At 56.5% G+C, this 20,783-nt stretch overlaps 1 protein-coding gene across 7 annotated transcripts in view; it reads right to left on the bottom strand.

Annotated features, from left to right (window-relative positions):
* LOC122702944 (DAB2 interacting protein) overlaps positions 1-20,783 on the bottom strand; it is a 210,125-nt gene that overhangs the window by 51,026 nt on the left and 138,316 nt on the right. The gene's annotated exons all lie outside the window — the stretch shown is intronic.

The following is a 20,783-nucleotide window of genomic DNA, read 5'->3' on the forward strand; positions in this document are numbered from 1 at the left end:
TCTCGGAGGGGCCAGGCTGCGACCCCCGCCTTCCCGGCACCACGCCCCTAGAGTTCCAGGGCGGAAGCGGCCGGCCCCGCCCCCAGCCCGCCCACCCCGAGAGCCTCCGGCCCTACCCTCCCAGGCCCGGGCCGCAGGGGACATTCCGCGGCCAGCTGTTGCCAACTGCCCCAGCTGCAACCGCTTTCCATCCCTACCCGCCGCTGCGCTCCGGACGCGGGCGGGGACGAGGCCCGGCCGGAATTCGTCGGGCTCAGAGCAGCAGCAGCCCCGAGGCTCTCCACCCTCTCTTTCTCCAGGGCCAATACCCTCCCTAACCCCGCACTTCTCCACCCTCTCTTTCTCCAGGGCCAATACCCTCCCTAACCCCGCACTTCTACACCCTCTCTTTCTCCAGGGCCAATACCCTCCCTAACCCCGCACTTCCTTTCGGACCTTTAAAAAATGCGAACAAAAAAAAAAAAATGCGAACAAAGACGGGCCAAGGGGGTGGTCTACCACGGTCACCCAGTCAAACCAGACACCCGACTCCGTGCCCCAACTTGGAACTAGACAGCTAGACAGTTCCCCTAGCTGGGAAGAACTGGGTTCAAGTTCCCTCTAAGGGCGATTGCCCTCCTCTGGGCCGGAGGGGGGGGGGGGTCCCCTCGGAAAGGCACACCCAGCCAGCCCGACCGAATCACACCTACTTCCCTTACAGCCACCATCCAGAGGGGCTAATCAGACTAGGGGGGCTGCTGCATAACTCTCTGGTGCAGTGGGATTATGTAATCCACCCCCTCCAGATAAATACAGATAAACAGGTGGGTGGGAGAACACCTGGGGTCGGTCCTGCCTACTCCACAGCCTCGACTCCAGAGGCCTGCAAGCTCCAGTTCAGTCCACTGTGGTTTCAGCCTGCTCCAGACCCTGGGTAACAACTGAGCTCCTCTTAAGTGCCAGATGGTCAGGCACCTATTGTGGGCAGGTAGGACACCTGGAGGACTCGTCGGGGGGTCTGTCTGCCCGTAGCCCCACAGCAACACTCATCATGGGAAGTAACTCCCTTCATCCCCTGGGGTGTCCTTGCTTGGGCTCAGCTCTGTTCTGAGCACAGGTGACCTGAGCACAGGTAATCCAACAAGACCCGCCCGCTCCACCTGCTCACACCCCCAGAGCCCAGAGAACTCCTAGCCAGTGCCCTTATGGTGGGTCCCTTCCTTCTAAGGTGAGGCTTCCCCTCCCAACTTCATCTGGGTCTATGGACAGCAAGGAGATCAAACCAGTCAATCCTAAAGGAAATCAACCCTGAATATTCATTCGAAGGACTGATGCTGAAGCTCCAATACTTTGGCCACCTGATGCAAAGAGCCGACTCACTGGAAAGACCCTGATGCTGGGGAAGATTGAGGCAGGAGGAGAAGACAGCGACAGAGAATAAGATGGTTGGATGGCATCACTGGACTTGAGTTTGAGCAAACTCTGGGAGATAGTGAAGGACAAGAAAGCCTGGCGTGCTGTGGTCCACGGGGTTTCAAAGAGACACGCCTGAGCAACTGAACTGAATAAAATTTGAAAACAGAGAGGTGAGGCTGTTGTCACCAAGGGAGGCCCTAGGGCAGAAGAAGCCCTTTCCCTCCGAGAGCATCCGAGGCACCAGAGATGGAGGGGGCGGAGCCTACCTCTGAGCACTCTTCCAGGGTGTGGGCCCCAAGCAGGCCTCTCACTTGAGATCAATAATAGCATTAATCAGGTAAGGAGGACACTGTAGCCACTTCACAAATGAAGAAATCAAGTCCAGAGAAGCTCAATCACTTGCATAAATTGGGTGAGCCACAATCTGAAAGTAGATGTGCCTCACCCCAGACAGTCATTTGCACCTATTTGCTGAAAGGGGAGGGACTCTCTCTCTAATTCTAACATCCCCCTCCTCCTGGAAGCCTTCCCAGATTTTCCCCAGGCAGGAAGCCATCCCCACTGATGGATCCACACAGTTCTAATGTCTTTTTATAATAAAACAGGCCCCTGTGACAGGGCTTTCCCTCTGCATGATAGCTGTCATGGGAGGAGGTCACAAGGTAAAGAGAAATGAGCTTCTCTCTGGGGGTGAGAAGATGTACTTGCCAGCTATTTGACCTTGAATAAGGTGCTTCCTCCACATCCTTCGAGCTTCAGCTCAAGGGACTGCATAACCTCTTGCAAGATCCCTTCAGAGCCATCTTGAATAATATGTAAAATGGAGTGAGAACATGGGGAACATCCTTGGAATTTCAGAGACTGCCCTGATCCAGTTACTCCTGGTTTCAGTAGCCCCAGTGGCCAGGCCTCCTGAATTATTAGGCCCCACCCACCCACTGCACACTCCTCACTCGTACACCAACCCGCTCCAGCCACAGGTCTTCCTCTTCTTCTCTCTCTCTGCATCGTGCACCCCTCCCCTTTCTCATAACCACGCCTCCACTCCCCCTGATCTCCCCTCCTGCCCCAATTTCCAATTCTCATTCACCTTTCAAGGCCCAGCTTCACTGCCCCACCGCCTTCCCAGTGTGCCCAGGCCCAGGAACTGTTCCCCCTCTTCCCGAATCCCCAGTCCTCCTCCCTTTCTCCTGGGTCCCGCTGTCTGTCCCGACAGACTCTCTCTGGGGTCTTTTCATCTCTGGTTCTTCAAGTCCTAAGACTCCACAAATGTGTGATAGACGTCTTCTTCCAAAAGCTCAGAGCCCAGATGTCGCATTATCTTTCAGACCTTAAGCTGTCTCACCAGCTGGGCCAGGCTCTCTGGGGGACTCTGGAACCCGCCTTCCTCACGGAGCTTCCCATTTTCTGGGGTGCAAGAGAGCTGGCCCCAAGACTGTCAAGGAACACTTCCAGCCACTGCTTGTACATCCCCTTGGGGAGAGTGAGGCTCGGACCCTGGGAGGGAGGACCTCTCTTGTGACCATGGAGCCTCTCCTTTCTAGAGGTCGTGTAGGGGCAGAAGCCCTCTGTGGCCTGCCCAGAACTGCCTCCTCCAGAGAAGGGCACTGCTGTAACCCACTGCTTACCCCACCACCCACCCCCCTCCACCAAGTCTGCAGGGAAAGGCAGACGCGACCAGAGAGGGATGCCCCGCAGAGGAGAGTCAGCCCCGGGCCCTGGCTCTTCATGCACAAGGGCTTCTGAAGAGACTACTGCTGCCCTGAGCAGACAGTGAGAAAGCAAACTTGGTTTCAGACTGAGGGCCAGTTCTGAGTAGCAGTTTCGGTATGTCCCAGCTGTTAATTTATGTGAGCACATCTACACTTGTGTGGTTTTATCATCACCAACAAACAATAAATGTGTCCTGGCACCTGCTATGTGCCAGGCCCAGTGCTAGGTATTTTACATACATTACCTTCTTACACTTCCAAAGAGCCATAAGCTGTGGGAAGCCACAGAGATGTTTTAGTTTTACTAAGATGAAGCTGAAGCACAGAGGGTGCAAAAGCTGCTCAAGGTCACACGGCTAGTTATTGGTCGCAGCTGCGATCACAGGCCCCTCAACACTCTGGCCCCAGCCTGTCTTCCTGCCCAGAGCCGCCAGCGCTCACCCTCCCAGAGCCTTTGTTCTCTGTGCCCAGCCCTCAAGTTCCCCAAGCCCACTGCCCGTGACCTGGGGGAGAGAGGTTAATGTATATTGTCAGCCTGCAGCCTCCCAGCTCCCTCCCCTGCTCCACCTGCTCAGACCCCCTCCCCCAGCTCCCATGAGGACTCCTGCCCTTTGGCTACCCCCTCCCCCCCACCAGCCTGGCTGCCTCCACCCCATCTGCCAGGCCCCCAACCAGTGTCTGGTGGTAATGACTTCAGCTGGCAGAGAATCCTGGAACTTCCCCCCCCTCCCCACAGTGATGTTGACACATGTTTGCTCAAAACACGGTAATGTTTCCATCCAAGCATTTAGGGGAGGTGAATTCCTACCCCGTGATGCCTTCCTGCAAAAACCCAGGAGTAAACTGACTCGAACCAGCAGTGAGACATGGTCAGCACTTCTCTTCCTCAGTTGTCACGGTGCCAAGTCCTGGGCTAGGCCCGCACGGCGTTCCAGGGCCTGAGCGCTGTCAGCAAGCCAGGGAGAGGGGCTGGGTCCAGTTTCTGAAGATGTGGCTGCAGGGTGGGTTTGTGGTCAATTCCCCCTCACTCCTAAGCTCCTGTCCCCGTGAGATGCCAGTGCTGCTCACTGCGTCCCCACCGAGAGCCCAGCTTCTGGGTCCCTGACGGGGTCACCTACTGCCCAGGCCCTGGTCCCCCCTCATCGGAGTGGGGCCCTTCCTTCACAGCCACCACCACACCACGGCTACATCAGGCCAAGATCACACATGTCCCCGCATTTCACCACCACTCCGAGAGGTCAGGGAATTCAAACCTCCCTGAACCATCCCCTTCACCCCTCCCCGACCCCTGGAACTGGCAATGCGGACGCAGGGAGGAGGCCCCACTCCACCTCCAGGTCCTAATGCTCCCAGAAGGAGATGTACGCTGCCAGGCCCTGTGACCTGGGGGTCCTAACTCAGTGCAGCCCCAGCACGGGGACCTGGGGAGAACCGCGAGATTGGCACGGCCAGGCCCCTGCGAAGACCCAGCCCTCTGTCTGCAGCAAGAGATGACAGAGGAAGGAAAGGGAGGCCCGCAGGCCACGGCCCTGTCCTCACCTCTCCATGTGAGCGGACAGCAGTTGTGCAGCCAGACAGCACTGACAGCCCCTCCCGGGATCGCCCAGAGCCCCGCTCTTGGAGATTCCCGGGTCTAGGGGTGGAGAACGAGTGTCTGATTTGATTTCTTCCACATGTTTTCTGAGAAGCTGCTGCAGCACTGCTGTGTCTGAACGCTGCTGTAACGTGCGTCAGAGGGAGGCACCGCTGTTCCCATTTTACAGACGGGACCGCCGAGGTTAAACATCCAGTCTGAGGCCACACAGCTAGAAACAGAGGGGCCCCAAGATACAGGCAGGTCAACGAGACACACCGTCTGCCCTCGAGAAGCTGGCAATCCAGTGGGGGAGGGCTGCACACAGACACCGGTGCCAAACAAAAACACACTTAACAGGCCACGGGCCCAGGGGAAACCCTGAAAGTATCCAGCGCAGGGTGTGGCCCAATGGAGGACCTGTGACAATGGCAGGAACAGCCCCAGCTTGGGTGTGAGCAACTGGGGAAGGCTTCACGGAGAGGAGGCATAGCCTAGTGCAACCTCCTCCTAAGATCTGGGTCTCCCACCACACTCTACGCCTGGCGCGCCGTGCGAGGACATGAGTGTGGACAGATGGGCTGACCGGGGACAGGCCCCGGGCGCACTGTGTCACGCCTACATCGTGACTGCCTCGCCCCAGGAGGTGTGTCGAGCTCTTATGCCTCATTTACAAGACGAGGAGACAGAAGTGCAGAGCAGTCAAGTACCACGGCTAGGAAAAGGTCCCTGTAGCGTCTGGCTCCAGGCCGGCCTTGCCAGCAAGTGCTTCATCCCTCTGGGTCTCTGCTTGCTCATCTGTCAGACACTCCGTGGTCAGAAACACCTCCCCTTGCAGACTGGAACTGGCCGGCCAGGGACTGGAAGGTGGCGGCCACCAGACCCTGCTCCTGCAGCCTGCTGGGTGAATGACCTCCTTCAGGGTCAAGTCTGCCACGGAATGGCCACCGGTAGGGAGTTCTAATTGGTGAGGCTGGCGGCACAGAGCCCAGCAACGCAGCCGGTGGCTGATGCTGTCACCCAGGAAAGCGCTGAGCACAGCAAATATAGCCGTTGACCCAATTCAGTTCCGTTCTGTCTTAGAGAAAATAATTGAGTTTAAATGAATAGGTTTCCTATGTCCCCTCTGGCCTCGGGAAGGGTGGAAAAGGAGACAGGGCGGGGGACGGGAACGGTTCCCTGGGCTCACTGTTGGTTATTTTTGAGTCATTAGGCCTGTGAAAGGTTTCCTTCTTGCCTTGGTGGACAGTGGGGTTGGACATGGCTGAGAGGCAGTGAGGTGGAGTGAAAACGAGAGGTGGACAGTGTGGATGGAGGTTTAAGGCCAAGCTGACGACAGCCTTGTATGGTGGCCCACCCAGGTCCCAAGCTCGTCATCTATAGAATGGAAACACTATCCCCCCATATACTCTTCCTGGGATCACTGGGAAGAGCTGGTACAGGCTAAGCAGACACCAAGGCTTTCCAAGGAGTAAAGGAGTCTGGCGTGAACTGCGGAGGCCGGTTCTCTGTCCTGCAGGAATATAGGCCCAATGTTACTGCATCTGTTTTTTTGGATTTTTTTTTTCAAGAAAAGCTGGAAATCCAGATTTTTTTTGGTGAATGTTGAAGGTGAACATTATAGGAGTGCTCAAATATTGGGAACTGATTTTTAAAAAAAAAAACACCAAAAATCACCTTACCACCTCCCCAGACAAAAACAAAACCTGCCTGTGGGCTACCCATGGCCTTGAGCCACCCGTGTGCAACTTCCGACTTGGTGACAAAGCGTGAAAAGCCATTCAGGACGTGCGGGTGTCCTCCCACCTGTTTACTGCCTCCTAACTGTCCGTGGCAGTGAGGCCAAGCCCAGACCTGCCTGAGTGGGAGAGGCGAGGGACACCCATCTCTCCAGGCCTCAGGGGAAGCTATTTGCAGCAGCAGAGACGCAGAAGTAGAGCACAAACGTATGGATGCCGAGGGGGAGAGGGGGCGTAGGTAGAGTCGGGAGACTGGGGCTGACATATACACACTACCACGTATAAAACAGGCAACTCATGAGAGCCTACTGTGTAGCAGGGGAACTCGGCTCAGCGCTCTCTGGGGACCTAAATGGGAAGGAAATCCAAAGAAGAGGGCATATTTGTGTACGTATAGCGGATTCACTTTGCTGCGCAGCAGAAACGACCACCACGTTGTCAAATAACTACACTCCAGTTACATTTAAAAATAAATCAATACATAAAGGCCTCTAAGACCGTGGGAAGCTGGAGGGGCCCCCTTCTCCCTCAACCCCTCCAGCCACACACACACAGGTGGATGGAGATATGACGCTGGTTTTACCCTAGAAGTTAAGAGGTCGTGGGCTTGCTTCCTGCACTGCCCTCAGCAACCAGTTAGGGTCTCAGGTCCCTCTACTGCAGAAAGGGGGGCTTCTGAGAGGACCGAATAAGAACCAGAGACAGGGAGCCCATGACAGGTCTTCCCAGAGCAGCAGTGCTGCAGAGTGGAAGGAGTGCGAGAGTCAGCGAGACCTCGGGTCTTCCTCTCCACTTCCAGGCTGTGTGTGCCCAGGGAAGTTACCTAACCTCTCTGGACCCAGTCTCATCCTCTGCACACAGGCAGTAAGAGTCGCCACAGAGCTGCGGTGACGATTACATGAGATGATGACTGTCAAGGGCCTGGTAGGATGCCTGGCACGTAGCAAGGGAGGAAAACATGATAGGCATTATTATTATTGTTCTTGTTATCTTCAGTGAAAAGCATGCCAGAGAATTCTGACTGGGTGATTACAATAATGTAACGCAGCCTGGCAAACTCAGTTGTTAACAGATGAGGCCACCTATAATTAGCACCATCATTGCGTATGCAAATGGCGCAGCAGAGATGCTGGAGCGGGGTGTCCTTTGAAGTGTGTGCTAAATAACCCCTCCCCTGGCCGCCTGCCCTCCTCAAATCTTGTTTACACTATTAATTTCATTAGCAAACAGTTTTTCATAAAGCAAGACAGAATGCCAAACTAGTATATATTCAAACCAAGGAAGTTTAAAACCATTTGGCTCCTGCCAGTCACTGGTGGCGGGGGGCGGGGTGGGGGGGAGTATTGCTCTTTGTGGGGGCCTATGTCCCACCTGGAATTGTTTGTGGGGGCCTGTCTTCAGGCTCCTGAGTCAGCTGCAAGCCTGGGGTTCCCAGTTCCGGTCTCCCCAACCCTCTTCTCCTAGCAGGGCAGGCTGAAGACTTCTACTAACTGGTTCCCCTCTGACGTGCAGAGCTGAGAAGAGGAGAGGGAGTTTAGGGGTGTGCTTGGCATTAAGCAGGCACTGTTTTCAGGACAAGAGGTTCACAACACGGTTAATAGGACTGGTGCGCTCCCCAAGAGTCAGGCCATAGTATATCAGGCTTATCATCATACCCACTTTACATCTGAGAAAACCCAGTCCCAAAGAGATTTAGGAAGTAATCTGCCCGATGTTACATTAAGTTGCAGAAGTGGATCCAACCCTGGGTCTGGTCAGCCTACCACCTCTGGAGTTGGCTCTTTAGCTCTGCCCTGTAACTGTACTTAGCACCTACCTGGAGTGGACAGAGTAAGTTAACAATCCAACAGTGATCACAGAGCCTTCGTCCTAGGGGAGGTGATCAGAGACTGACTCAGGTTCTGAGTCGAAGCAACTGAGGTTCAGAGGTCCTATAATTAGCCCACAGTACCACAAGCAGAAAGAAGAGCCTAGAACCCAGAGCCTCTCACTGCCAGTTGGCTGCTTTCACATTCAGACCTTTAAACACAAGATGGTTCAACAGTCGTCCTCCTCGTTAATACCTGGGTCAGTATCTTCACCATCCCTGTATCCCCTGGGACCAATAAGGACCCAAGAAGACAAAAGATGCTCAGGAAATGTCTGTTGAGCTGAACTGTTTTTTGTTTTTGTTTACCAAAAAAGACAACGGCTGAACAGCTGGATAGTGAAGGCTTGCGAAGGAAGCTGGGTGGGACTCAAGGCGAGGGTGAAGGTGGACCACCCACTGCGGGAGAACATGGCCACCCTCAGCTTGGGACGAGCCCTTTTCAAAGCATCTCCCTACTGTATGTCCACTCAAGAGGCAGGCAGTTAGCTGACTCTCAATATTGGAAGAATTGAAAATAGAAGTCTTAACAGATGTTTCAGTCCCTCACCTGCTCCTGTGGGCTCAGACCACCATCAGGTCTCTTCTCGATCCTTCCCTGACCCCTGAAATTGAGGCTGGGAGAGACGAGAGACTTGCTTGAGGTCTGGGAGCGATGAAGACTAGGACCCATACTTTTTTGCTCGTCCAAGTAGGCGCTCCCCTCCCCCCTCCACCTGCTGGCTTTCCCATCACCCTTCCCAACTCCGCACCATTAAGCCCTTCCCCCTTGAAAAACAAATAATCCTCACAAATATCCTGGGAAGTAGGTAGAACAAGTGTCCCATTAACAGAGAGGGAAAGTGAAATTCGGGCCAGTTAAGTAACTAGCTCAAGGCTCTGGAACTGGGTTTAGGCAGGCAGTCTCACTCAGGGGCCTGTTCCGCGGTAGGGCCCAGGGAACCCCTGGATGGGTAGTTGGTGGGGGATCCCCACCTCCACGTCCTGGTCAAGATTCTGACACCATGTGTTACCCCTCACAGGGGTAATATCCTGCCAGGAGTCATTCAATCCACCCCCCCACCTCCAGACAAGGCTATAAATAAGCCTGGAATAGCATGTACGGTCAGGGCGGGGGGCCCAGGGCTCTTCCGGAGCTGCCCAAACCCAGACAAAACATTTTCCAGAGACCACCGTAAATCCCTACCCCCATCGCCTCCTATCACCTCGTATCCATAGTCCAGCAGCCTTTGGAGTGGGGACTGGAGCGCCTGGCGGTGCGGGGGAGGGTTGTGGGAGGACACTCTCACCCACGAGGAGGAAGGGAAAAGAGGGCTGGGCTCTCAATGGTCAGCGCATTCCTCCTCCTCCCAGACCCCTCCCACCCCCACCCTCACATGGGCAGACGGGGGGCCCTGACAAATCGCCAGTCCGACCAGGTCCCCCAGCTCCTCTTAGAATCCTTCCCACCCCAAGTCACCTTCAGGACTTCCCAGCATTTCCCCCTCTATCCCCTGCCACTCCCCAGGCCCACACACACCACATGTGCACAGCGACAGAGGGGCCTTCCCTCCTCTCCCCAGGGAACCCTCCCACCAGCCTTGACCTTCACCCTGGGGCCCAATCACCAACTCCAAGGAGCTGTCCCTGAGCCTCAGCGTGCCCCTCACTCCCTCCCGTCCCCCTTCAGCCCCTTTACCGTGGGGTCTGTGGACCCATCTGCCTCCTCTATCCAGAAGACGCTTTTGAGGGGCAGAGACCGGGTGTGACTGCCCTCCCCCCGAGTCCACAGCAGAGGGTGTGCCATGGCCGCACTGGGGGTGCGGGTGAGCCCAGATCTAAGGGAGACACTGAAAGGGGAGTTTCTCGGAGGCAGACCTGACCCCCCAGCCCCGGGATCGGTTGAGTCAGGACCTCCCAACCCGGCTCATTAGGGGATGGTGGATGGTGCCAGGCCTGATCTTTCCGTGGATGCCCGACAATGGCAGTGTCGAGGATCACGGAAGATGAAGTCACTGCTCCCAGAAATAGCTGATTAAGAAGACGTGACGGCAACGCAAACAGCAAGGCTGGACACACACACACACACACACACACGCACACACAGGCACACACTGCTCTCACCATGTGTCTCTCCGCCCTGGGAGGCCGGACCACGCCTGAGCTTCCCCTGAGATCATGCCAGGAAACAGAGCCAGTGCAGGGAGCCTGGACTTGGACCACATGATGGTCTCAGAAGCATTGGTGCCCAAGGGGGTACCCTCCTCAGGGGCCCCCTGGAAGAGGCACCCCGTCTGACCAGCACTGAGTCCCCGACCTGCCCCTGGGCCCCCTCAGACCCCTCCAGTTTCCTCTCTCACTCCCTCCTGGGCGCCCCCCCCATCTCTTCCAGGGGTCTTCCGCCCACCTAGTTTCAGTCCCCTCATAATTCTGTCCTCCCCTGCAGGGCAGGCCTGCCTAAATTCCAAGGAGGTGGGAGCATCTACTGCCTAAGACACGGCTCTGGGCTACAGACACCAGCTTCCAAGCCCAGCTCTGACTTGCTGCAGTTGTGTGACCATGAGCCAGTCAGTCCACCTCTCCGAGTTAACCACCCCCATCTGTAAAAGGCAGACAGCAATGCACCTACATCATGGAGAAAGAAGCAGTGGGACTGTGTTCATCTGTTCACTCGCCAGCCTGGCGTCAGCCCTATGCGAGGGGCTGGAGACACATTAGGGAACAAGACATCAACCCCCCCGTCCTCTGGGGCCTCAGCCCAGCGTGGGAGAAGCGTACAAACGTGTTGGTGACAGTATCAGGGTAACTCAAGTGCTAACAGGGAACTCACAGGAGGGTCCAGGCCAGAGGGGGAGGCCGGGCTTGACAGTGTGGCTGGATGAACTGGCAGCGGGTCACAGACATCTGGGCGAAGAGTGACCCAGAAGAGGGAGCAAGCGTAAAGATCCAGGGCTGGGACACTGCAGGGTGTGGGGCGGGGCAAGAGCTGGGTAGGAGTGAGCTGCCCATACAGGGCCAGGGAGAGGGCGAGACCCCTGGATGCTGTGCTGCTTAGAGATGGTGGGGGTGGAGGGCAGACTGGAGGGGAGTGAAGCTGCAGGTGGAGACCAGCCTAGGGCTCGGCCACAGGGTCCCGCTGGGTCCTGGTGACGGTGGCGTGGACGTGGCGGCAGTGGTGGCTATCTGTGAGGCGCTCAGCACGCGCCTGGCACAAAGGGAACCCTCTGTATTCATTCCTCCTGTCTCTCTTCTCATCACCATCAACACCTTGGTCACCCCTCGCGGTGGCCAGGACGCTGCTGGTCTCAAAGATGAAGGGCTGCCTGGCAGAGCCCCGTGGGGTGGGCAGAGCTCCTCGCCCCCCTCACAGGTGCCCAAGCTCCTTGGGCAGGGCCAGGCAGGGCCAGCCTGCAGCCCTCCCCTGCCCCACCCAGGGCCCAAGGCATACAGGATTGCTGGGGAAAACACTGGACTTCAAACAAGCAACAGCGCCTGTGTTTGCGCGTCACAGGTTTCCGAGTTCTTTCCTGCCCACGTTCTCACTTGCTGACAGGGAGGTATTTCAGGCTCTGGCATATGAGGGACGAGGGCTGAGGAAAGCTTCCTGGAATCTTAGGAGGCTTCCGAGCCCAGGAAAGCCCTCCGGGGGGCCGGGCTCCTGCGCCTCTGCAGTGCAGCCCGCCCCACCTAAGACGACACGTGCACACACCCCTCCCCGCCCAGACCAGAGCCTCGGCTGACTCCTGTCCCCGTCCCCAAGGCCGGGCACGGGTGAGCACAAACAGCAAACTCCATCCCGAAGGTCCCGTGTGGGGGAGTGCGGTCTGCACGAGAAGCCTGCCAGCCTGCCTCCTTCTTTCTCACCCACCACGTCTGAGCTTGAGCAAAGCTACTAGGAAATGACCACTCCTCTCCCCTGGGAAAGAATCCGCCTGCAATGCAGGACACCTGGGTTCGATCCCTGGGTTGGGAAGATCCCCTGGAGAAGGGAAAGGCTACCCACTCCAGGATTCCGGCCTGGAGAATTTCGCCAAGAGTCGTCTCTAACTCTTTGCAACCCCATGGACTATACAGTCCATGGAACTGGCAACTTTCACTTCACTTCACTCCCCTCTGCAACCGGTGGAGCTATCAAGTGAGTTAGCAGCCTGCCCCCAGAGCTTGGGGCTGGGACGAAGGGTTTGAGCGGGGGAGGCCTGGGGTCTGTGGGAACCCAGGGAGCAGCCAGCTTTTCTCCTCTCCCCTCTCTTGGCCGAGGAGGTAAGACTAAGCCAGACGGCACCATCTCGAGCACACAAGCAGACAGGACTCTTTTCTAAGCCACAGAGAAAGCCCCGGAGCAACAGTCAGAGGTGGCTCGGAGCTGGGGTTCGGGGTGGCGGCGGTGTGGAAAGAGAAGCTGCAGTGCTTGCCTCACACTCCTCCGATGGCTGGGATCCGGTCCTCTGCGCTTCTGTTCTCTACTACCTTTACGTTAAAAAGATGACTGTCAGGTCAAGGAGAAGGAAGTGAATGAGAAGAACTGGTGAGGAATTTGGCGGGCGCTGGCACCTGTTCCTCCGGAAGGCCAAGTGCCGGCCTCACATTTCGTTTCTCCTGCCCGGGGCCTCGCCCAGGCCAGCTGCTGCCCTGAGCGCCCAAGTGGGGAGACCAAGAGTGGGAGGAGGTGGGGCTGGAAACCGGCCAAGAACATCCCTCTCCCCCTGCACCCCCGCTTCAGACACACCCACGTGGGGATCACGGAGCCACCTCCCCAGAGTCACCTCCCCTGGTCCCAATCTGCTGCCTGACTGTCCTTGGCACAGGCCCTGGGGGTGGACCCTGTGCTGTCCCTCTCCGGCTCCTCCCTCCACCCCTGGCCACACCAGGCTTCTCTGACCCTTGTGTCTCTGGCCCAGTGTCCTGTGCACGGCAGATGCCCGTGAGAGTCTACTGGACAAACCGCTGGGGAGCAGTTACGGAAAAAAAAAACTCACATGTGGATACGGGGCCTTCTGGGTGGCTCAGTGGTGAAGAGTCTGCCTGCCGCTGCTGGAGACACAGGTTCGATCTCTGGGCCAGGAAGATCTCACGTGCCGCAGAGCAACTAAGCCCGCGTGCCACAGCTACTGAGCCCATGTTCTAGGGCCCGGGGGCCGCATCTACTGAAGCCCACACACCCGAGAGCCAGTGCTCCGAAACAAGAGAAGCCAACACAATGAGAAGCCTGCACACCTCAATCAGAGCGGCCCGCACAGCAACAGAGACCCGGCACAGCCCATAAATACATAAATCTTTAAAAATAAATAAAACGTCTTTTAAAAAAAAAAAATAACAAGGATACGAAGGGAGTGGCAGACAGGGTGGAGAAACAAAAGTTAGGTCTGAACAGGAAGAAACCCAGACAGGCTTTGGCCAGAAGAGTTCAAACCCTCAGAAGAATGCAGGATCCCTGTGGGGGGTGAGGGGGCGGGGAGAGCCCCCTCCTGGCATTTATTAGAGTCCCGAGGAGCTGCAGAGCTGGCAGGGGAGCGAGTGCAAAGGACAGGGGAGTGGACAGCGTCACAGGCACACAGGCAGAGGGACAGACCCCCAGAGCGTGCAGTTACACCTCTGAGACGCCCTGCGTCTGGGGCTTTCTCTAAAAGACTCGCAGCCTCTCCGGCCTGCACTCTTCTCTGACCAAAGCCTCTCATGCACTCTGACAGTGCGGGCAGGGGCACCCGGCCTGGGGCTGGGCACACAGCTGAGCAGGCTCAGGGCAGCCTGGGTCAGGCCTGCCGCCCAGGACGAGGACCAGTCCCTCGGCGAGGCACGCCCCGCCTCCACAAACAGGTGTGGCCCCATCTGTCTGCCGCTCCAGTCCCCCCTGCTTCGGTCCCAACGGTCCTAAAAAAAACCGTCCTGCAAGTTTCCCGCAGCCACGCCCCTGCCCAGGTGGCTCCTGACCCGGACGCCGTGCCCACTTCCCCACTGCCCATCTGGGTTTTATCCAACCTTTAGGATCAAGCTCTCTAATTAAAGAATACGGGCTGTATTTGGTCCACACTCATGTTTTGTTTAGCCCACACGGTGTTTGACATTTTTAAGTTTTGAATCCATTACCAACATCGAAAGATGTGAAATTTCAAAATGTCACTCAAGCCCACTGGAGATTTCTGACCTGTTGAGTCCAAAGGCCCAGTGCCAAGGGGCCGGGGCTGCCGCCTTAGTAGGACACCCACCCTCCAGACTGCCAGTGTCCACCACATCTGCACCTGCCTCAGCCAGGGGGTCCTGTGTGGCGGCCGGCAGGACGGGGCAGGGCCCACCACATGGCCCAGGGACGCACCTGGTGCGCGGCAGGGACTCACTTATCGTGTGAGGAATTATAAAGAGACACACTGCCTCGGCCTCGCCGGGCCCAGACCCCTGGGTGCTGTCTGCCTCCCTGCAGGACCCCAAGCTGGGATGGGACGATGCTCCTCCGTCCTGGGTCCCTCTCACACAGTTGGGCACACTGCAGAGGGACCTAGGGCTGTGACGAGACGTTCCCGTCAATGTCTGATCTGTGCTTCGGAAGCCGTGTCTTCTGGAGCCCAGCCGAGGTGAGAGTAAGAGCTCCTGGCATCTCCTGCCTTCAGTCAAAGTGGCGGGATTCCAAGCCGGCACAGAGACACCGATCCCCAGGACTTTTATTAAACTGAGAAGGAGAGATTTGGAGGCAAGAACTAACAAAGCCAAGGCTTCCTCCGTCCCCGCCTGCAGGAGGCCTGCCCCCCTTTGAAGCCTGTAGCCAGCGCTTCCCTTTTTCTGGGTTTTCAAGGTCAGAGTCACATTGGCAGCAAGGGTTCTCTTTGTTCTCCTGCCTCTGAGTTTACCCCAACACAGTCACTGTCCCCAACGGCCAGGTCCTCAGCAGTGGCAGAGGACGGCCCTGATGCTGGGCAGGGGAGGGCGAGAGGGGAGCTGTGACAGACAGCCAGGCGCTGGTTGCACCCCCCTGGGGTTCTGCTTCCTGGGAAACCGCGTCCCTGTGGGCCTGGCCTCCCTGCCAGCTTGGGAGCACCCTCTCTGGCCCACAGTGCCAGGCTCAGTAAAGGCCGATGGGAGGGCAGCAGCTGACCGCCCCCAGAGTGTACTCCCAGCGTGGGGGGGGCACTCACCGGGAGAAGGCGCTCGGCTGAGCTCTGGCCCTCTCTGGGTGACGCTGTGACTTCAGGCTACCTGCTTCCTCTCTCTGAGCTTCAGAAGTTTCCTCACTTGGAAAATGGGGAGATAAACACCTGGTCCAAAATGATCTTAATGGGACCCGGGGGAGCTTGTGAGTCACAGAGTGCCATGGCGAACTTAACTATTCCAGCCCCTGGCATAGCGCCCAGCATGCAGTAGGTGCTCAACGTGCCGTTCGTGGTCTAAATGTTCAGAGGGCCCTGCGCTGTCCAAGGGAGTGACCCTGAGCACCGAGCTGCTCGCAAGGTGCTACTGTCCTCAGTCACTCAGTCGTGTTGACTCTTTGCAACCCCATGGACTGTAGCCCCCCAGGCTCCTCTGTCCATGGGCTTTCCCAGGCAAGAATGCTGGAGTGGGCAGCCATTTCCTTCTCCAGGGGCAGGGGTCTTCCCTACCCAGGGATCAAACCCACGTCTCCTGCATCTCCTGCATTGTAGGCAGATTCTTTACCACTGAGCCACTGGGGAAGCCCATGTACCCATGCTTGCAAGGTACCCAGACCCAGAACAAAGGGTCTGCCTTCCAGTGGGGCTTGCAGACAACTGTCATACCATGAAAAACTGCCTGGAAGTAAGGATCGGGATGCTATGAGAGCCACTGTGGGGGGGCCTGGGCTCCCTGAGGTGGGGTGAGAGACCCATGTCTCGGCTGCCCGGTGGAGGAGAAAAGAATCAGGGCCGCCCAGCTGTAGGATGCCTGGCGTGCTACCCATTTCCCGACAGCTGAGCTTAGACAGAGAGCAGCCAGGTGTGGCGAGCAACCCACGTCTGCGTGCGTGCACCTGGACACGTGTGCCAGGAGCCAACAGTCACACAGCACCTATGCTGGCCAGAGTCTCCGTGCTGTGCTTTCTAAGCACTCTCTCTGTGGCCCCCAAACCAGCTAGGGGAGTGGTTAAAAGCAGACAGACTCAGAGGTGTGTACACACCCATCCCCAGAGGTGATGTTGCCCCATCCCCAAAGGGTGGTGAGTCGGAGCCTGGACAGTCACAGCTCCTGGGGTCCCCCATCTGGCTGTGCCCCTTCCCAGCCCGTGAGACCTGGGTCAAGTTCACCAAACATCTCGGCACCTGGCTTCCCCACCTCTCAGGTCCCTGTGAGCGCTGTGAGAGAGCACCTGGCACAGAGGGAGTGCTCAGCTTACACCCGTCCTCCGCCTAATGCGCCCCCCAACACATACACACACACACACACACACACACACACAGAGCCGGAGCCCAGCTCCCACCCAGCTCACCTGTCTGTCTCCTCTCCTCACCTGCTGCTTCTGCTCCTCTGAATGACTCCCCACTCCCCTAAAGCTCTGAGCCCTTTCCTGCCTCCCAGAGCAGCCTCAGGTCCCAAGAGGACAGGAAAGTTCTCGCCCTGAGCTCACTCAAGAATGCCCGCTGCCTCCTTGCTCTTCTTCCCTCTTTTGCCATCTGATGAACTCATTCTCTTTGAACCCTCAGCTCCTGCCACTTCAGTGAAGCCCTCCCTGATTCCAACTCCTGCCCATGCCCCAAGCAGAGAAGTGCAGACAGAGGGGGTGCTGTGCCTCTGGCCTCCTTGGTGCCCCTGGGTAGCCCCCTCCTCACTCCTGGCCACGGCTTTCCTACCTATGAAGGGATCTCAAGAACCCCTCAGTCTAAGCCCCGCAAGGCTCTATTTGGGGGTGGGGAGAGTGTCTCCAGGTTTACCCCAAGGTTGTGGAAGGCTGGGGAGGTGCTAGACCCAGACCCAGCCTTGTTCCACTCTGGAGAGCAGGACAAGTGTGGTTCAAAAGACCCCAGGCAGCACCCTCAAGAGACCCTACTTGCCACCAGGGAAGCAGACCCAAAAATGAAGCAGAGAAAATAGGGAGCAAAGGGAGGTTCCCCTGGGATTGGGCGAGGGGGCTCAGCACCAGCTTCAAGCAGAAGGAGGTAGGGCCTGAAAGACAGGTAGGATCAAAGTAGGAAGAGCTGCGGAAGAGAGGATTCCGGAGCGAGGGAACAACAGACAGACACCTTGACACAGTGACGGCGAACATGTCTCAGTGATGCTGGGCACGTCTCAGGGTGCTCGGCTAAGCATTTAGCTACAAGCCTCATTTACTCCTCTTGACCACCTTCGAGATAGGAATGGTCAGTGTCTCCGTTTCACAGAGTTAAGCAAGTTCCCCAAAGTCACAGCACTGTGGGGCGGTGGAGCCAGGATGCAAACCGGGGCATCCACCTGCCTTGTCTGAGTAAACAGGGGTGACCAGGGCACAGAGGCTCCGGGGAGGGAGACGCAGGGAGGCTGGGCACTCCCGAGAGGCGTGCTTGTTATAGACCTCAGAGTCGGGCTTTGTTTTCTCTGCAGCCTGTTCTTGAATGAATGGCACCCGACCCGGGCCAGTGGTGTTGGTGAAATCCCTCGAGGGTGACCCACCCAGGCATGGGAGCACACAAGCCACACAGAGTGTGAGGACCCCCAGCCACGCATCTCCTTTGCACCATCTGCTTCAAGGAAGGATGCAGGAGCTGCTGGAGAGTGAGCGAGCGTGGAGCAGGGGAGGAGCAGGGCGCCACAGCCAGTCAGGAGCCGCGGCTGTCAGCGGCCACACCAACAGGCTGGCTCCGAGCTGTTGCCAGGGCAGCCCAGAGATTCTGCCTTCCCAGGCAGGATGGTTTAGAACCAGTTGCTCTCTCCTGAGCCACCGGCTCGGCTAGGCCAGCCAGGCCCCCCGCCCCCCACCATACAGTGCCCGGCCCTTCTGAAACCTCGGCACAAAATGTCAGGGGGGCCCTGTGGGGAGGGCCGCCGGCACGGAAAGTCATCCGGACAGAAAGTGTGGGTGCGCCTGCCTCACGGGATGGAGACCAGCCCCTTGTCACAAGGGTCCCAAACAGGGATGGGGCTGGGGGCTTGAGGCTTCTGCAGCAGGAGTTCCAACGACCCAGGCCAATCCAGGAGGTCACTCACCACTAAGGGGTCCCTGCCCCTCCACTGAGAGCCCTGCAACAGCAGGGGACCCAGGGGCCTGGATTGGGGGGCTTGGGGGGGAGGAGGAAGGTGATAAAGGGGGTGGAGCTGAGCAGAGAGCAGCAAGGGGAGGCTGCTGTCCTGCCTGGAGGCTCCCCAGGCTTCTCGCGGCATTTAGCACACCCCACCCGCGGGGTCAGAATAATTGCTCAGAGAGAGGACCGAGCCTGGAGAAGACCTAGGGTGCACTTTCCAGGACATAAGGACAAAGTAGGGGCTCAAACAATGCTCAAACTACCGCACAGTTGCACTCATCTCACACGCTAGCAGAGTAATGCTCAAAACTCTCCAAGCCAGGCTTCAACAGTACGTGAACCATGAACTTCCAGATGTTCAAGCTGCATTTAGAAAAGGCAGAGGAACCACAGATCAAATTGCCAGCATCCGCTGGATCATCTAAAAGCAACAGAGTTCCAGAAAAATATCTACTTCTGCTTTACTGACCATGCCAAAGCCTTTGACTGTGTGGATCACAACAAACTGTGGAACATTCTTAAAGAGACAGGAATACCAGACCACCTTGACCTGCCTCCTAAGAAATCTGTATGCAGATCAAGAAGCAACAGTTGGAACCGGACATGGAACAACAGACTGGTTCCAAATCGGGAAAGGAGTATGTCAAGGCTGTATATTGTCACCCTGCTTCAACTTATATGCAGAGTATATCATGCAAAATGCCGGGCTGGATAAAGCACAAGCTGGAATCAAGACCTCCAGAAGTATCAATAACCTCAGATATGCAGATGACACCACCTTTACGGCAGAAAGTGAGGAACTAAAGAGCCTCTTGATGAAAGTCAAAGAGGAGAGTGAAAAAGTTGGCTTAAAACTCAACATTCAGAAAACTAAGATCATGGCATCCGGTTCCATCACTTCATGGCAACTAGATGGGGAAACAATGGAATCAGTGACAAGACTTTATTTTTGGGGGCTCCAAAATCACTGCAGATGGTGACTACAGCCATGAAGTTAAAAGACGCTTGCTCCTTGGAAGAAAAGCTATGACCAACCCAGACAGCATATTAAAAAGCAGAGACATTACTTTGCCGACAAAGGTCCATCTAGTCAAAGCGATGGTTTTTCCAGTAGTCACGTATGGATGTGAGAGCTGGACTATAAAGAAAGCTGAAGAGTTGATGTTTTTGAGCTGTGGTGTTGGAGAAGATTCTTGAGAGTCCATTGGAAATGGAGTCCAAGGAAATCAAACCAGTCAATCCTACAGGAAATCAGTTCTGAATATTCATTGGAAAGACTGACGCTGAAGCTGAAACTCCAATGCTTTGGCCACCTGATTCGAAGAACTGACTCATTGGAAAAGACCCTGATGCTGAGAAAGATAGAAGGCAGGAGGAGAAGGGGACGCCCGACTCAATGGACATGAGTTTGAGTAAGCTCTGGGAGTTGGTGATGGACAGGGAAGCCTGGTGTGCTGCAGTCCATGGGGTCACAAAGAGTCAGATACGACTGAGTGATTAAACTGAACTGAACACAAGAGGCCATGGGGCTGTCCTTCTGAGAGGAGAGCTGGTTGAAACATGTATGCCTAGGGGCAGGGCACAGTATGAGTCTTGCCTTTACTGAAACTCACTTCCAGGTAATCACTAACAGCAAAAGAGACAGAGTCCCAGCCATCACTAATCAATAGTGGCTGCAGAGATTTATCGGAGAAACCCAGCTAGCTAAGTGGCCACCTGGGCTTAGGAGGTAGAGACAGCAAGGATGCTTCCCTGGTCGCTCAGATGGTAAAGTCCTGATGCTGGGAATGGTTGAAGGTAGAAAGAGAAGGAGGCAACAGAGCATGAGATGGTTGGACAGCATCACCCATTCCATGGACATGAACTTGGGCAAATGCCGGGAGATGGTGAGGGACAGGGAGGCCTGGCGTGCTGCAGTCCATGGGATCTCAGAGTCGGACAGACTTGGTGACTGAACAACGACAGCAAGGATGGCCAACTGGAAATGTTTGGTGACAAATTACCAGGCTGCCTGCTGATTCCCTGGGTACCACCAAGTTGTCCAAAGGCCATGTAGGAAGCCATGAAACCTCCTGAGATCAGCCCACCATCTCCCTGCAAATTAACAGAGCAGATGCAAACAAAGCAGATGCCCCTGTTGCCCAAGCTGGGGCAGAGATCGAGGGAGCTAAGGTCTGGAATCCATTCACGACCCAGTAGAAGAAAAAGTATGGGGCAGGCCTTGACCTGGCTTATTCTGCTTCACATCTGCCTGTCCCAGACTGGCCCAAGTCTGCCACCATGGCAGGACAGGGACTGTCTATGAGGAGACCTGAGATTCGGTATCCAGGGTCAGAGCCCTCACTCTGGTCTGGTCTGCCTTTC

Source organism: Cervus elaphus, chromosome 11 (assembly GCF_910594005.1).
Source record: "Cervus elaphus chromosome 11, mCerEla1.1, whole genome shotgun sequence".
NCBI lineage: Eukaryota > Metazoa > Chordata > Mammalia > Artiodactyla > Cervidae > Cervus > Cervus elaphus.